The following is a 17,290-nucleotide window of genomic DNA, read 5'->3' as shown; positions in this document are numbered from 1 at the left end:
GGCACCCAGACCACTTCAGCTCATTGATGTGGTCTGGGTACAGTGTCCCTTTTGCAAATCGAGCTGCAATGTTCTAGAGAAACTGCATTGTTTACGTCCCAGCAATAAGTCGGCCTCTAGTCGCTGGCAGCCACCTGAGGGCTTCCTGGAGTAAAACAGACCTTTGGTCCGATATCTGACGCTGGACGTCCTCACACTCTGCATGATGACCTCCAGGGTCAGATTTTTCCCCATAGGAAAGCATTGATTCAATGTCAGTCACTTCGGTGCGCAATCCCATCCTGATCCCACGAGACCCGTGACTGAACTCATTCCCGCGCAGCCCACAAGTAGCGGAACAATTACAAGAGGGGTGGGGAATAGCCAAATTAAAAAATATTTTGAACCAAAAGGTGTTATGGGGGCTCTGTGGGTGGCACTGTTATGGGGGCTCTGTGGGTGGCACTGTTGTGGGGGCTCTGTGGGTGGCACTGTTGTGGGGGCTCTGTGGGTGGCACTGTTGTGGGGGCTCTGTGGGTGGCACTGTTGTGGGGGCTCTGTGGGTGGCACTGTTGTGGGGGCTCTGTGGGTGGCACTGTTGTGGGGGGGGGGGATCTGTGGGTGACACATATATAGCACCTTATGCTATATATGTGTCATCCACAGATCCCCCCATAACAGTGTCCCTGTGAGTGAATGATCCCCAATACAGGGTCTGGGGGCCGGCATCTGGTGCTGTAATGGCAGCGGGGCCCAGTGCAGTCACTGTATTCTATTACACCGGGCCCCACTCACTGTAATACTAATATTCATATGTGAACAACTTGAAATCCTCTGCGATCCTCTCCCTCTCCCTCTCTGTACTCACAAACTCAGTAGCAGGCAGGCCGGGCGGCAGCACAACTCACTGACGTCACGCGCCTGCTCCGCCTGCTTCATTCATAAAGTGGGAGGAGCAGGCGCGTGACGTCAGTGAGTTGTGCTGCCGCCCGGCCTGCTACTGAGTTTGTGAGTACAGAGAGGGAGAGGATCGCAGAGGATTTCAAGTTGTTCACATATAAATATTAGTATTACAGTGAGCGGGGCCCGGTGTAATAGAATACAGTGACTGTACCAGGCCAGCATAGCATTCGGAATCGGGGTGCTGGGCACAGTGCTCCAGACTAAAAAAAATACCTAGTAGCCATTGGCTCCTGAACTGAAAAATTTAGGAGCCAAATTACATTTTTAGTCGCTAAATCAAAACTGAATCAAAATTTTGGTATCGTGACAACGCTACGCCGATCAGATTGGCGTAGGGTTGTTTCGATACCAAAGTTTTGATTCGCTTTCGTCACCATAAAAAAGTATTGCGATACTCAATACCGTGCAAAAAAAAAACACCAAAAAAAGCCGCGTGCATTTCGCATTTTATGAAACGTTCGGCCCATAATAGAACAGTCCTATCCTATTTTTTGGGGTGACAAGGTGACTAAAAATGGCGAATGCTCACTGCATAGGAGATATTTTTTAATAATTTAATAGTTTGGACTTTTCGGACGCAGCGCTATGTAATATGTTTATTTATTTATTGTTTATATATTTTATATGTAAAATTGGGAAAGGGGGGATTTAAACTTAATATTTTAGGGTACTTCACACTAGCGTTTTTCATTTCCGGCATAGAGTTCCGTCACAGGGGCTCTATACCAGAAAAGATGTCTTCAGGTCAGTCTTTTTGACTGATCAGGCAAAAGATAAAACCGCAGCATTCTACGGTTTTATCTCTGACGAAAAAAAACTGAAGATTTGCCTGAATGCCGGATCCATCCTTCCGGTTGAACCGTGCGATTTTCACGCATGGTTGCTAGGATGAAAGTCTATTCACTGTATTACTTTCCCTTATAACAACATGGTTATAAGGGAAAATAATAGCATTCTTTAATGCAGAATGCGTAGTAGAAGGTCAATATAATAAACATTGGTGGCGCAGTGCGCCCCTACCCCTCCCTAGTATAATAAACATATAAACATTGGTCGTAAGCTGTGAAAAACTGTAACTACTGTACAGATATATATTTGCAAAAATGTTATCTATTTCAATATGTACATGTGTTTGCTTTTATTTACTATGTAACCTATTGTTATAAAATCCTTCAATAAAAAACTATTGTTCAAAAAAAAAAAAAAAAACATTGGTGGCGCAGTGCGCCCCCCCCAACACCCCAGTATAATAAACATTGGTGGCGCAGTGCGTCCCCCCCCAATATAATAAACATTGGTGGCGCAGTGCGCCCCCCCCTCCCTAGTATAATAAACATATAAACATTGGTGGCGCAGTGCGCCCCCCCCAACACCCCAGTATAATAAACATTGGTGGCGCAGTGCCCCCCCAACATAATAAACATTGGTGGCGCAGTGCGCCCCCCCTCCCTAGTATAATAAACATATAAACATTGGTGGCGCAGTGCGCCCCCCCCCCCCCAACACCCCAGTATAATAAATATATAAACATTGGTGGGCAGTGCGCCCCCCCCTCCCTAGTATAATAAATATATAAACATTGGTGGGCAGTGCCAATGAGGGTTAAAAAAATAAATAAAAATTAACTCACCTCCACCAATTGATCGCGTAGCAGCCGGTCTTCTGTACTTTCTTCAGGACGCAGGACCTGTGGTGACATCACTGTGCTCATCACATGATCCATCACCATGGTAATGGGCCATGTGATGGAGCTCAGTGACGTCACCACAGGTCCTGAAGAAAGAACAGGAGACCGGCAGCTGTGCGATCAACTGGAGGAGGTGAGTTAATTTTTATTTATTTATTTTAACCCTCATTGGCACTTCCCACTGCGCCACCAATGTTAATTATACTGGGGGGGGGGGGCGCACTCAATGTTTATTATACTGGGGGGCGCCGCACTCATAGTTTATTATACTGGGGGGGGCGCCACCAATGAAGATAACTGAGCTGTTAATACAAATACAGGAGGCGGGTGCCGGAATCAAATAGCGGCACCCGACCTCTATGACAGGGAGCTGCGATCAGCGGCAGTTAACCCCTGCAGTGCAGCTCCCTGTCATAGAGGTCGGGTGCCGCTATTTGATTCCGGCACCCGCCTCCTGTATTTGTATTAACAGCTCAGTTATCTTCATTGGCCACAGCCCCTCCCCCTGTCCCTCTTCTTATTGGCCGCGGCAGCAGCAGCGCAGGGGGAGGGAGAGACTCTTCCACTGCGCTGCTGATAATAAATAATATTATTCTGCGGCGGGCCCCCATCCCGCCCGGGCCCTCGGACCATGCCCGAAGTGCCCGACCGGTCAGTCCGCCCCTGGGTCCTAGGAAGACACCTACCCAAGCCTGTGTATAGGGGCCTTTAAATGTGTAGTCCGCTTGTTGGAAGTGGGGGTCCTACCGCAGGGACCCCCACTGATCACGAGAACAGGGGACCCATACCACCTGCAGCCCCCCTGAAATGAATGGAGCGGCCATTCATTTTAGTGGTGCTGCAGGGGGTACGGGGCTCCGGTTCTCATGATCAGTGGGAGTCCCAGTGGTAGAACCCCCACCGATCTAATAGTTATGTGGATAGTGTGTGGCCTACCAGGAAAGATTGTGGCTTAAAATGTGCCAATGAGCATAAAAAATGTGCAAAAATTTTGGAACAGAGGGGCAAATTTATAAAGATCGGCGTTTTTACGCCGGTCTTTGTTTCCCCTTGCGCAGCTGGAAGACTAGACTTATTTATGATGAAGTGTGTGCATTGTCATGAATTTGGCTAATCTAAGGCAGCCATGCACCAACATGTTAGTAAATTACATGTAGTTAGTAAATTTACCGGGACCAGAGTCACGTCCCTGGAACTGCCTCCATCCTGCCCAACTGTCAAAAACATTTCAGGGAAAGTTCACACTTCAGTTATTTGGTCAGTTATTTCCATCAGTAAGGCCTCCTGCACACGAACGTGTGCGCCCAGTGGCCGTGCTGCGGACCGCATATTGCGGACATGTCCTATCTTTTTGCGGAACGGAAGTACGGGACGAAAGCCCATGGAAGCACTCTCTAGTGCTTCCGTAGGGTTCCGTTCCGTGCTTCCGTTCCGCACCATTCCGCATCTCCGGATTTGCGGACCCATTGAAGTGAATGGGTCCGCATCCGTGATGCGGAATGCGCACGGAACGGCGCCCGTGTATTGCGGATCCCCTTTTTGCATTCTGTATACGGACCGTATACGAAACCATTCATTTCAATGGATCTGCAAAAAAAACGGTAGGTACTCTGTATGCCTTCCGTTTCCGTATTTCCGTTTTTCCGTTCAAAGATAGAACATGTCCTATTATTGTACGCATAACGGACAAGGATAGTACTGTTCTATCAGGGGCCAGCTGTTCTGTTCCGTCATCCGTATGTTTTGCGGATGCGTTTTTTTGCGGATCGCAAAATACTGAAAAAGCCATACGGTCGTGTGCAAAGGGCCTTATTGTGAGCCAAAACCAGTAGTGAAACCTACTCAGAGATAATGTAAAATAGAAATATCTGCACCTGTTCTGTGTTTTTGACCCGGGCCTGGTTTTGGCTCACAATAACTGATGGAAATAACTGACCAAATATCTGAAGTGTGAACTTGGCCTTACAGTCAAGGGACCCTTCTATAAAATATATAAAGTATTTCTATAAAATGTACATATTGTGTATACATTGTGTGAGAGGCAGGATCATGATGTAACTACTAGGGTAGCAGGCAAAGCAGCTGCTATGGGGCCCATTAACTAAGGGGCCCATTTCCCCTCAGACATACAGTATGCACAGTTAGAGATGTATACGGACAATGGAAGAGCAGGTAAAAAATGAAGGGAAGGCTGTGCTCGCACGGTGCGCGGCCTTCCCTACAGCCAGCTTATTGGCGGGGGTGCCGGGTGTCAGACCCCTCCTGAGCATAGGTCATCAATATTAAAATACAGCAAAACCCCTTTAATTATACAATATTAATAGCAGATAATATTTCATATACCGAATATATTATTACACCGGCTCCACCTCCACAGCCCTGCCTAAGGCCTCTTTTTTTTTCCGTTTCCGTTCCATTTTTTTTGTGTTGCATTGCGTTCCGTATGTGGAACCATTCACTTCAATGGGTCCGCAAAAACAACGGAAGGTACTCCGTATGCATTCCGTTTCCATATTTCCGTTCCGTTCAAAGATAGAACATGTCCTATTATTGCCCGCAAATCACGTTCCGTGGCTCCATTCAAGTCAATGGTTCCGCAAGAAAAACGGAATGCATCCATAGGTCTTTCTTATCCGTTCCGTTTTTGCGGAACCATCTATTGAAAATTTTATGCCCAGCCCAATTTTTTGATGTACTTACTGTTTAAACATTATTGTATGCTTCCATCTCCGTTTATGATCCGCAAAAAAAAAACGGATCACAAACCGCAAACGGAACAGCAAAACGGAACGGAAACACTACTGAAACAAAAACCCGGAAAAACGGATCCGTTAAAAATGGACCGCAAAATACTGAAAAAGCCAAACTGTCGTGTGCAAGAGGCCTTAAACTGCATGGTATGGCTGTGGGTGTGCAGTGACTGAGATGCAGCCGTGGTGCAGCAAGAGTCACGTGGCCATGCAAACAACGGCAGAATTCATCTAATAATTTTGTTTCACTAATGGTAACGCGATAACCCACCAACCCACAAAACCATTAAGAATCAACAGCGAAGAAGCAATCAGTTTGGAATGAGTCTGTTGAATACTTCCATAGCTTGCATGGCTGTGCAGCAGCTGAGATGCGGCTGTGAAATCTTGCCGCACCCTGACCCTGACAAGTCTATACCCCAGCATTGTGCACCATTTCAGTGAGGCCTCATGCACACAGGCATTACTCAGATTACTCGGCCGTTCTATGCATTGGGGATCCAAAATTTGCACGGGCACTATTCGTGCGGCTGCTGCGACGGATCCAGACCCATTGAACTTGTTCTATTTTTTGGCGGTGCGGAGGCATGAAGAGATATAGTGCTTCCATGGGGTTCCGTGCCTCCGTTACGCACCGCACTTTCCGGATTGCGGACCCATTCAAGTGAATGGGTACGCATCTGTGATGCGGTGAGCACACGGCCGGTGCCCGGCTGTTTGCGGGCCACGGACGGCATGAGGCCTCATGATTATGGGGGTACGTCTCCTGCCACCCCTGTCGATCACCTGCTGGAATGGGCCACGGTGCATAAGCAAGCGTTTTGGCCTTTTACCAGGTCTTTGACGTCACGTCCATTGACCACATCAATTTTGGGCAGCTCAGTCCGATTCAAGTAAATGGGAGTAAGCTGCAATACCAAGCGCAGCCACCATAAATGTATGGCGCTTTGCACGGTATAGTATAAGGAGGATGCTGCGGCCCCTTCTAACAGCAGATCAACGGGAGTCGGACCCCTATGATCTGATCCTGAGCATAAGTAATCAAAATGTTAAGGCTACATGCACACAACCGTGTGCCCCCCTTGGCCGTATTGCGGGCAATACAGCGGGCACCGGCCGTGTGCATTCTGCATCACGGATCGCGGACCCATTCACTTTAAATGGGTCCGCAATCACAGAAATGCGGAACGGAGGCACAGATCGGAACCCCACAGAAGCACTACGTTCTAATTCTGGAAGGCCCTTTTAAAGATGCCGTTCAGCATAAATACATTGGGCCAGATTTATCATTCCTCTGACAGCTCACTCCACTTTAACATATGGCTAAAGTCAGTTTTAGCCAAGTCAGATTTATGATCGGCCCTTTAAGACTATAATAAATGTGGTTTGACGGTAGCAGTTTATCCGTCAGTAAGCAGCTTTACAAAAGTCGCACATCTTGATGAAAAAGTCGCACGTTTTTATGAAAAAGTCGCATGTTCTATTAAAAAGTCTCATAAGATAAGCATGGTCCTCGCTGGAGTGAAATTGGGACTTTTTTGCGACTTTTTTGCGACTTTTTAAAAAAGTCGCAATAGTAAATTTGTCTTGCCAATCATTTGCATAAGGCAAAACGCCCATTTTCTCAAAACTGGAGTGCTTAGCGCTTGCCTTCAAAAAGTCGCAAAAAAGTCGCAAAATTTTGATTTGCGCATTTTTTTGCGACTTTTTGACTCCATAAAAGTGACTTAGCCTAATGATATATCTGGCCCATTGCCTATTATTCTGTTATATTACCTCTGATTTTAGTTTTCGATTCGGCCTTCACTGTGACCATTCTGCACACCTGCCAGTATGCTTCTCTACTGTCTGAGGACACTGAAGTGCCCTGGAGGATGCCCAGAAGAGCGTGCCAACATCACCTGTGCTGTGTAGATGGATCGCTGCATGCAGGGCTCATATGTGCAATACATTTTCTATTTATTCAGCTGATTTAACAATGTATCGGAGGATCGGTTAATATTTCCTGCTCACAGAGAGTTTATTTGTTCCCTTTGTCTCTGCCAGGTTGGGCAATGCTTATTATAATGGAGCACATGTGCCTCCTGCAGAGGTGGACATAGTGACACACACATCCCACCACAGCGCCCCCTGGGCCTGAGCTGTAGAACAATGGGGTGTAAGGAGAAGACTGGAAAGTTTAGTGCAGGGGTTGGCTAAGAAAAAGAATAGGAATTACAGGAGATGCGGCTGAGGGCGGGGGAAGAAGCTGAGAGAGAATGAGGACAGGGGTAATCATTCTCTGCCCCCAGGCACATAGATATGGTGGTTGGTGACAGTGACCAGTTACTGTGCTCATCCCGTCAGCGCACATCGCCCCCCGGCAGAAATCTGTCAGTTTTCCCCGCAGGGCAGATCAGCACTAGACCTATTAGGATAAACAGCGTCTCTCAGTGACAGAATCAGAAAGCGCTCCTCCATCTGACAATCAGATAAGGTGTAGTTCATTCTGTGATTTCTCCGCATGTTAGAAGCACTGGACCTTCGGGGACCTCTGTTCTAAAGAGCTTACAATCTAATTCCAATTTATCAAAACTCAGGGTTTTATTATTTAGTGCAGTTATTTCACATTTCCTATGGTGCCTGATCTGCAGGCAGCAGATTATAGAGCAGGAGGAGCTGAGCAGATTGATCTATGGTTTTTTTGGGAATAGATTCAGTAAAACTTGTACTTTATTCATCTAAATCTCTGCTTAAAGGGTTTCAGGAGGAAACCGAACAATACATGTGATCCGCCTGCAATAATAATACCTGACAAATCCCACACTGGTGCTCTGGTTTTCCCGGCCAGATTCTGTTTTCCCAGTTGCATTGGTGATGTCACGTCGACAATATGTGAAAACTGCAGCCAGTCATTGGCGTCAGCGTTGCACAAAAGAGGCCAATGATTGGCTGCAGCGGTGATGTCATAGCCTCAGCGGCGCACTGAAGAGGCCAGTGACTGACAGCAAAGGTGATTTCATGTAGACAGCATATGACCCCTGCATCCACTCAATGGCCTCAGCAGTGCACAAAAGAGGCCACTAATTGGCTGCAGCAGTGATGTCATGTGTTGTCGACGTGATGTCATTACTGCATCCAGGTAAACACAGCCTGGCCGGGAGAATTGGAGCAGTGCTGAGGGAGCTGTTAAGTAAGGGCTTGTTCACATGATCGTCGCCCCTCCGTGCCCGTGCTGTGGATCGCAAATTGGCCAGCTGCATGCGGATTGCGGACCCATTCACTTGAATGGGTCCGCGATCCGTCCGTTCCGCAAAAAGATAGAGTAAGTTCTATCTTTTTGCGGAGGCACGGAACGGAACCCCAGGGGTTCCGTTCTGTGCTTCCGTTCCGCACGCATCTCTGGATTTGCGGACCCATTCAAGTGAATAGGTCCGCATCCGTGATGCGGAATGCACACGGCCGGTGCCTCGTGAATTGCGGACCCGCCGTATGCGGGCGCAATACGGCAGCAGAGGGGCAACGGTCATGTTAATGAGCCCTAAGTAACAAACTATTCTTTATTACAGGCAGATCTGGTTTCCTCCTCAATGGAAATAACCTTTAAAGGTATCATACTGATAGCCATGCCTTATTCCTTTCAGCCTCAGAGGATTTTTTCAGCGTTTTTGTTTTTCACTCTTTGCCATAACTTTTATATTTTTCCGTGCACATATAAGGGATTCTTTTTTGGTGGGACAAGTTCTACTTGTACTTTTTAATGGCACCATTTATTGTTGCATACAAAGTAGTGGGAAACTGGAAAAAAAATCTAGTTTTATGGGTTTTGTTTTTACGACATTGCCTATATTATTAAAAATAATATACACCAATTATCACTTACAATATTATTTTAATATGATTATACAATAATAAAATTTTATTCCACAATATTCCAAATTACATGTAATAAAATTCATAGGACCCACTATATGCCATGATTATATTCTATGCTGAATTATAGCAGTGAAACTGTGCAACAAAAGGTGCCAAGAGAAGTATAATTACGGTAAATAAAAAGATAATAATACAGTGCTAGTGCAAAATTATTTTCCAATAATTGAACATATAAAAAGTGAACAATCAAAAAATACCTGCTATAGTATATAAACGCCAATAAGGTACAGATGCAATAATTGAATAAGAGAATACCGACTAGGCTGGGACATGTTAAATAGTAATGTGGACCTAGGAGAACCTCAACGCTTTTCGCTCATCAAATTTTAGGAGGTATGTATTGGAATATACAAACGCAAAATACAAATGTGATAGCACTCTGCAACCAGCATTCTGCCCTGCCTCTATGCTGGATGAGGCATTGGTGTACATTTTGGCCAAAGCGTAATAAGCCACTCACCACGTCAAGGTCGCCTCTATGGAGTGGTCCCTAACACTAGTTCCTACCTGTTTATGGGCCATGATAGCCACACAAAGTCCAGGGAATGCAGGTCAGCATGCACGCCAAGCACACTCTGCTTTTAACCCCGTCCGGTGCCATTACAGCTTTCATCGGATCCAGGGATGCAAGTACCAACATGCATGCTGAGCCCACCATATGCTTCTCCTGGAGCCAAATGGCTACTGGTAGGTTCTATATAAGCAGACTCAGTTTTAGGCCTCATGCACACGACCGTATTTTTTCACGGTCCGCAAAACGGGGTTCCGTTGGTCCGTGATCCGTGACCGTTTTTTCGTCCGTGGGTCTTCCTTGATTTTTGGAGGATCCACGGACATGAAAAAAAAGTCGTTTTGGTGTCCGCCTGGCCGTGCGGAGCCAAACGGATCCGTCCTGAATTACAATGCAAGTCAATAGGGATGGATCCGTTTGACGTTGACACAATATGGTGCAATTTCAAACGGATCCGTCCCCCATTGACTTTCAATGTAAAGTCAGGAGTTAATATACCATAGGATCTGAGTTTTCTCCAATCCGATGGTATATTTTAACTTGAAGCGTTCCCATCACCATGGGAACGCCTCTATGTTAGAATATACCATCGGATTTAAGGTTACATCGTGAAACTCAGATCCGACAGTATATTCTAACACAGAGGCGTTCCCATAGTGATGGGGACGCTTCTAGTTAGAATATACTATGAACTGTGTACATGACTGCCCCCTGCTGCCTGGCAGCACCCGATCTTTTACAGGGGGCTGTGATCAGCACAATTAACCCTTCAGGTGCCGCACCTGAAGGGGTTAATTGTGCGTATCATAGCCCCCTGCAAGAGATCAGGGGCTGCCAGGCAGCAGGGGGCAGACCCCCCTCCCTCCCCAGTTTGAATATCATTGGTGGCCAGTGTGCGGCCCCCCCCCGCCCCCCCCCCCCTATTGTAATATCATTGGTGGCCAGTGTGCGGCCTGCGTCGGCCCCCCTCCCCCCCTCTATTGTAATTTCATTGGTGGCCAGTGTGCGACCTCCGTCGCCCCCCCTCCCCCCCTCTATTGTAATTTCATTGGTGGCCAGTGTGCGGCCTCCCCTCTCCCCCCCCCCCTGCCCGATCATTGCTGGCAGCGGAGATTCCGATCGGAGTCCCAGTTTAATCGCTCTGGGGCTCCGATCGGTAACCATGGCAACCAGGACGCTACTGCAGGCCTGGTTGCCATGGTTACTTAGCAATATTACAATATTAGAAGCATCATACTTACCTGCTGGCTGCTGCGATGTCTGTGTCCGGCCGGGAGCTCCTCCTACTGGTAAGTGACAGTATATGGTGGGCTCAGCATGCATGTTGGTACTTGCATCCCTGGATCCGATGAAAGCTGTTATGGCACCGGACGGGGTTAAAAGCAGAGTGTGCTTGGCGTGCATGCTGACCTGCATTCCCTGGACTTTGTGTGGCTATCATGGCCCATAAACAGGTAGGAACTAGTGTTAGGGACCACTCCATAGAGGCGACCTTGACGTGGTGAGTGGCTTATTACGCTTTGGCCAAAATGTACACCAATGCCTCATCCAGCATAGAGGCAGGGCAGAATGCTGGTTGCAGAGTGCTATCACATTTGTATTTTGCGTTTGTATATGTATTTCGCCATAGTGATGTGCACCACATACAGGGTTGTGCTGACTCAATCACCCACATTTTTTCTTTGTAGTATATATTGGAGGCGTAGCGATCTCCATTCAGTCATGCACACCTGACCAGTCAATCTGTCCTGGATGCTGGTTTTAAAGTCAGTATAAAACTGAGTCTGCTTATATAGAACCTACCAGTAGCCATTTGGCTCCAGGAGAAGTATATGGTGGGCTCAGCATGCATGTTGGTACTTGCATCCCTGGATCCGATGAAAGCTGTAATGGCAGCGGACGGGGTTAAAAGCAGAGTGTGCTTGGCGTGCATGCTGACCTGCATTCCCTGGACTTTGTGTGGCTATCATGGCCCATAAACAGGTAGGAACTAGTGTTAGGGACCACTCCATAGAGGCGACCTTGACGTGGTGAGTGGCTTATTACGCTTTGGCCAAAATGTACACCAATGCCTCATCCAGCATAGAGGCAGGGCAGAATGCTGGTTGCAGAGTGCTATCACATTTGTATTTTGCGTTTGTATATGTATTTCGCCATAGTGATGTGCACCACATACAGGGTTGTGCTGACTCAATCACCCACATTTTTTCTTTGTAGTATATATTGGAGGCGTGGCGATCTCCATTCAGTCATGCACACCTGACCAGTCAATCTGTCCTGGATGCTGGTTTTAAAGTCAGTATAAAACTGAGTCTGCTTATATAGAACCTACTAGTAGCCATTTGGCTCCAGGAGAAGTATATGGTGGGCTCAGCATGCATGTTGGTACTTGCATCCCTGGATCCGATGAAAGCTGTAATGGCAGCGGACGGGGTTAAAAGCAGAGTGTGCTTGGCGTGCATGCTGACCTGCATTCCCTGGACTTTGTGTGGCTATCATGGCCCATAAACAGGTAGGAACTAGTGTTAGGGACCACTCCATAGAGGCGACCTTGACGTGGTGAGTGGCTTATTACGCTTTGGCCAAAATGTACACCAATGCCTCATCCAGCATAGAGGCAGGGCAGAATGCTGGTTGCAGAGTGCTATCACATTTGTATTTTGCGTTTGTATATGTATTTTGCCATAGTGATGTGCACCACATACAGGTTGTGCTGACTCAATCACCCACATTTTTTCTTTGTAGTATATATTGGAGGCGTGGCGATCTCCATTCAGTCATGCACACCTGACCAGTCAATCTGTCCTGGATGCTGGTTTTAAAGTCAGTATAAAACTGAGTCTGCTTATATAGCACCTACCAGTGGCCATTTGGCTCCAGGAGAAGTATATGGTGGGCTCAGCATGCATGTTGGTACTTGCATCCCTGGATCCGATGAAAGCTGTAATGGCACCGGACGGGGTTAAAAGCAGAGTGTGCTTGGCGTGCATGCTGACCTGCATTCCCTGGACTTTGTGTGGCTATCATGGCCCATAAACAGGTAGGAACTAGTGTTAGGGACCACTCCATAGAGGTGACCTTGACGTGGTGAGTGGCTTATTACGCTTTGGCCAAAATGTACACCAATGCCTCATCCAGCATAGAGGCAGGGCAGAATGCTGGTTGCAGAGTGCTATCACATTTGTATTTTGCGTTTGTATATTTATTTCGCCATAGTGATGTGCACCACATACAGGGTTGTGCTGACTCAATCACCCACATTTTTTCTTTGTGGTATGTATTGGAATATACCTGTGATAGGCATCAAAGCCTCCAGCAGGCTCTAGACTATCATTACCAGACAACAGCTTCCCCGATCTCAGCAGGGGGAAGCTGTTATCAGCACGGGAGTGCAGTGCTCTCTAATTTTCACCACTAAGATGTCATGGTCACATTTGACCACAGCATCTGAGTGGTTAAATGTCTGCAATCAGTGTTATTGCCGATCAAAGACATTAGCCCCAGGAGTCTGTGATATATCTTTGAACTGTACATATTACTGCCGTATGTACTATTACTCCCATCTTCACCACAGTAAAGAAAGACTTTATTTATTACAACCTGTGGCCTGGTTATTGACTCCACCATACATCAACCAGTCTGTCCTCCTACCTAAGGCCTCTTGCACACGGTCCATAAAAAACGTATCCGCAAAAAATACGGATGACATCTGTGTGCATTCCGTATTTTGCGGAACGGAACAGCTGGCCCTAATAGAACAGTTCTATCCTTGTCCGTAATGCAGACAATAATAGGACATGTTCTATATTTTTTTTCAGAACGGAAATACAGACATACGGAAACGGAATGCACACCGAGTAACTTCCGTTTTTTTTGTGGACCCATTGAAGTGAATGGATCCACATACGGTCTGCAAAAAAACGGAACGTACACGGAAAGAAAATATGTTTGTGTGCAAGAGGCCTAACCCTGCCAAACCATCTACCATCAAGGTCACCTCAACTACCATCAGGCAGAAGCCCCAATACCAGGGTGCGCCCTATAGTCACTGCGTGGCACTAGGGAGCACCAATGGGGAGGTTGCCACCACGAACAGTGAGTACTTCCATCACTCTCAGAGCCATAACAATCACTCCTATCCTGCAGTAACTTCTCTGCGGCTCGCTGCAATAGGATGCCTGAGAAAACCACATATTTTTGCATATAAAAATAAACAATAATAAATTGAACATAATTGGTATTGCAGCGTCTGAAAAGGTGGCTGAAGAATACTTATTGTACGTGTTTGGTCACTTTGCCCCAACCCCGAAGTGGTTGGGGAATAAAAAGCAATCAAAAAGTTGTACGGTATGTGTCCCAAAATTGCCAAAATTGTACCAACAAAAACTACAGCTTCTCTCCTAAAAAAAAAGCCCTCACACAGCTCTGTAGACAGGAATACAAAAAAGCTGTGGGTGTTAGAAGATGGCGGTACAAAATGTGAAATGTGGATGAGAAAGTGGGCGTGGTTAAGTATGTTAATTTGTTTCACACCAGATTTATCACTGTGACTTTCTTAACAAGTTGCAAAAAAAAATAAAAAAAATCCACGGAGGAAGAGGGGTGGCATAGAAAAAGGGTTTTGTTTAAAGGTGCGCCAAATTTATCAAACAATATGCAATGTCAAAGACACAAATGCAATGGCACTCTGCAACCAGCATTCTGCCCTGCCTCTATGCTGGATGAGGCATTGGTGTACATTTTGGCCAAAGCGTAATAAGCCACTCACCACGTCAAGGTCGTCTCATTTGAGTGGTCCCTAACACTAGTTCCTACCTGTTTATGGGCCATGACAGCCACACAAAGTCCAGGGAATGCAGGTCAGCGTGCAAGCCAAGCACACTCTGCTTTTAACCCCGTCCGGTGCCATTACAGCTTTCATCGGATCCAGGGATGCAAGTACCAACATGCATGCTGAGCCCACTATATACTTCTCCTGGAGCCAAATGGCTACTGGTAGGTTCTATATAAGCAAACTCAGTTTTATACTGACTTTAAAACCAGCCTCCAGAACAGATTGACTGGTCAGGTGTGCATGACTCAAAGGAGATCGCCACACCTCCAATATATACTACAAAGAAAAAATGTGGGTGATTGAGTCAGCACAACCCTGTATGTGGTGCACATCACTATGGCGAAATACATATACAAACGGAAAATACAAATGTGATAGCACTCTACATCCAGCATTCTGCCCTGCCTCTATGCTGGATGAGGCATTGGTGTACATTTTGGCCAAAGCATGCAATGTGAGATTCATGGTTTTTTTTGTGTGTGCCAAACAAGGGGGCAAAAAACACAAGGAAACTGTCATAAAACGCCACTACAAAAAAAACTATGCAAACATGTAACATGGCCATAGGATTTTTTTTTTGCTTCCAAAAATAAAAACTCTGACAAAATAATGTAGTATTTTGGGGGTAAGAAAACACTGGAATGTGAAAGCACCCGAATACTGTTATATTCTGCATTGTTATTTGTGCAGTTCCCTGACATATTGGACCAGCTTTTTACACTGGTCTTAGTTTTCCCCTTTGCTCTGTCGTAAGATTTGACTCTAATTTATGACGAGGCATGTGCTTTGTGATAAATTAGGCTCATCTGTGGCAGTCCTTGCGCCTGACATAAAAATGTCGACAAACCCTAGCTGGCGTAGTTTTTCTCTAAAATTTGCACCTGTTTCCAGGCGTAAATGTTAGTAAATTTGCTGGGGTTGGAGTATCGGCCCCAGCACGGCCACACTCCACCTCCATCCCGCCCAATTGGCAGACACGACTTAAATATTGTTGCACGGCCAGGCCCATCTTTAGTATTGATTGGACCCTGAGCAAGAATTGACTTGGGCCCCCTGGATCCTGCCTTCCCACACCCTAGCATGCAATCACATCCTCCACCACAACACACACACAAAAAAAAAAATCCACACACCTCGTAGAGTAGTAAACTTTAATAATGATGAGTGGCCACTAGAGGTGTTCCTTGGCAGTAATGTAAATACTGCCTTTTTTCTGAAAAGTCAGTGTTTACATTAAAAAGCTTGCAGAGGGAAGGGATGCAAATGAGCTCTTAACAAGCTCTGCCTCTGATGCCACCAGATGTAAGGCAGCTATCCTATAAGTCAATGTTCAGCCCTTAAAATAAGCCTTGAGACATGACTTGGATATTAAATAAGCCAGCATCTCATCTGCAGAAAGCTGTTTCGGGGTGATTGCCCCTCATCAGTGCAGAGCAGAGCGTACTGGCTTAACTGGGTGAGAGGCCTGTGTCCGGGTGCAGAGACATGCTATAGACACCAGAACTACTACGTTTAGCTGTTGTGGTTCTGGTGACTATAGTGTCCCTTAATATAGAGGGGAAAAAAAGAATCAGCACAAAAGTATCAATTAAAATGGCTGTATCATTAATCTAAAAATTAAAAAAGCACAACTTCTGACACAAATATATACTATTTTGCAGATTATTTTATTTTTATTTTTTACAATGTGCAGATAGTACTATACTACTAACCCCTCCATCCACCCCTACATGCAGGGTAATACAGCGCCACATGCCTCTTACATCCAGTGACGTCTCTTTGACGTAGATGTTCTCTTTCCTCATCTTCTCCTTTCAGACCTTTAGATCAGACCATCATTTTTCAGCCATTTCTCGTCTCTGCAGTTTGACAAACAAAATCTTAGTTTACTACTTTTCCATTATCCTCCCATCTTCTGGACAAATCATCCTACCACCCCCAATACTATGCCGCTGTGCTCCCCAATACTATACTGCAGAAACTGATAAACCCCCTGATAATAGTAGTACCATGCAGATAGTGCCCTTCAATAATTATTGGCCATTATAAAATACCACTATATAGTGCCCCCAGTAAATGCCCCCATAGTGCTCCTCTCCTCCCTACTTCCTAGTGCCCCCATAATGTAACAGTATAAAATGCCCCATATATAGTGCCCCAGTAGATGCCCTGTGTCCCCCATAATTTTCAAGTATAAAATACCCTTCTTAGTGCCCCCCATAGATGAGCCCATAGTACTCCTCTCTTCCCTTCCCCATAGTACCCACCATAATGTGCCCCAGTATAAAATGCCTAATACAGAGCCCCCCCATATAAAATACCCCTTCTTTGTGGCCTCAGTAGAAGCCCCCATAGTGTTCCTCTCCCCCCTTCCCCCATATAAAATACCCCTTCTTTGTGGTCTTAGTAGATGTCGCCATAGTGCCCCCAATAATGTGCCAGTAATAAGTGCCCCCATAAATGCCCCCATAGTGCCACCCAATAATGTGACAGTAAAAAGTGCCACCAATAATGTGCCAGTAAGAAGCGCCCCCATAGATGCCCCCAATAGTGTGCCAGTAACAAGTGCCCCCATAGATGCCCCCCAATCATGTGCCAGTAACAAGTGCCCCCATAGATGCCCCCCAATCATGTGCAAGTAACAAGTACCC

Source organism: Bufo bufo, chromosome 1 (assembly GCF_905171765.1).
Source record: "Bufo bufo chromosome 1, aBufBuf1.1, whole genome shotgun sequence".
In the NCBI taxonomy this organism is placed as follows: domain Eukaryota; kingdom Metazoa; phylum Chordata; class Amphibia; order Anura; family Bufonidae; genus Bufo; species Bufo bufo.
Note: the sequence above shows the minus strand (reverse complement) of the source record.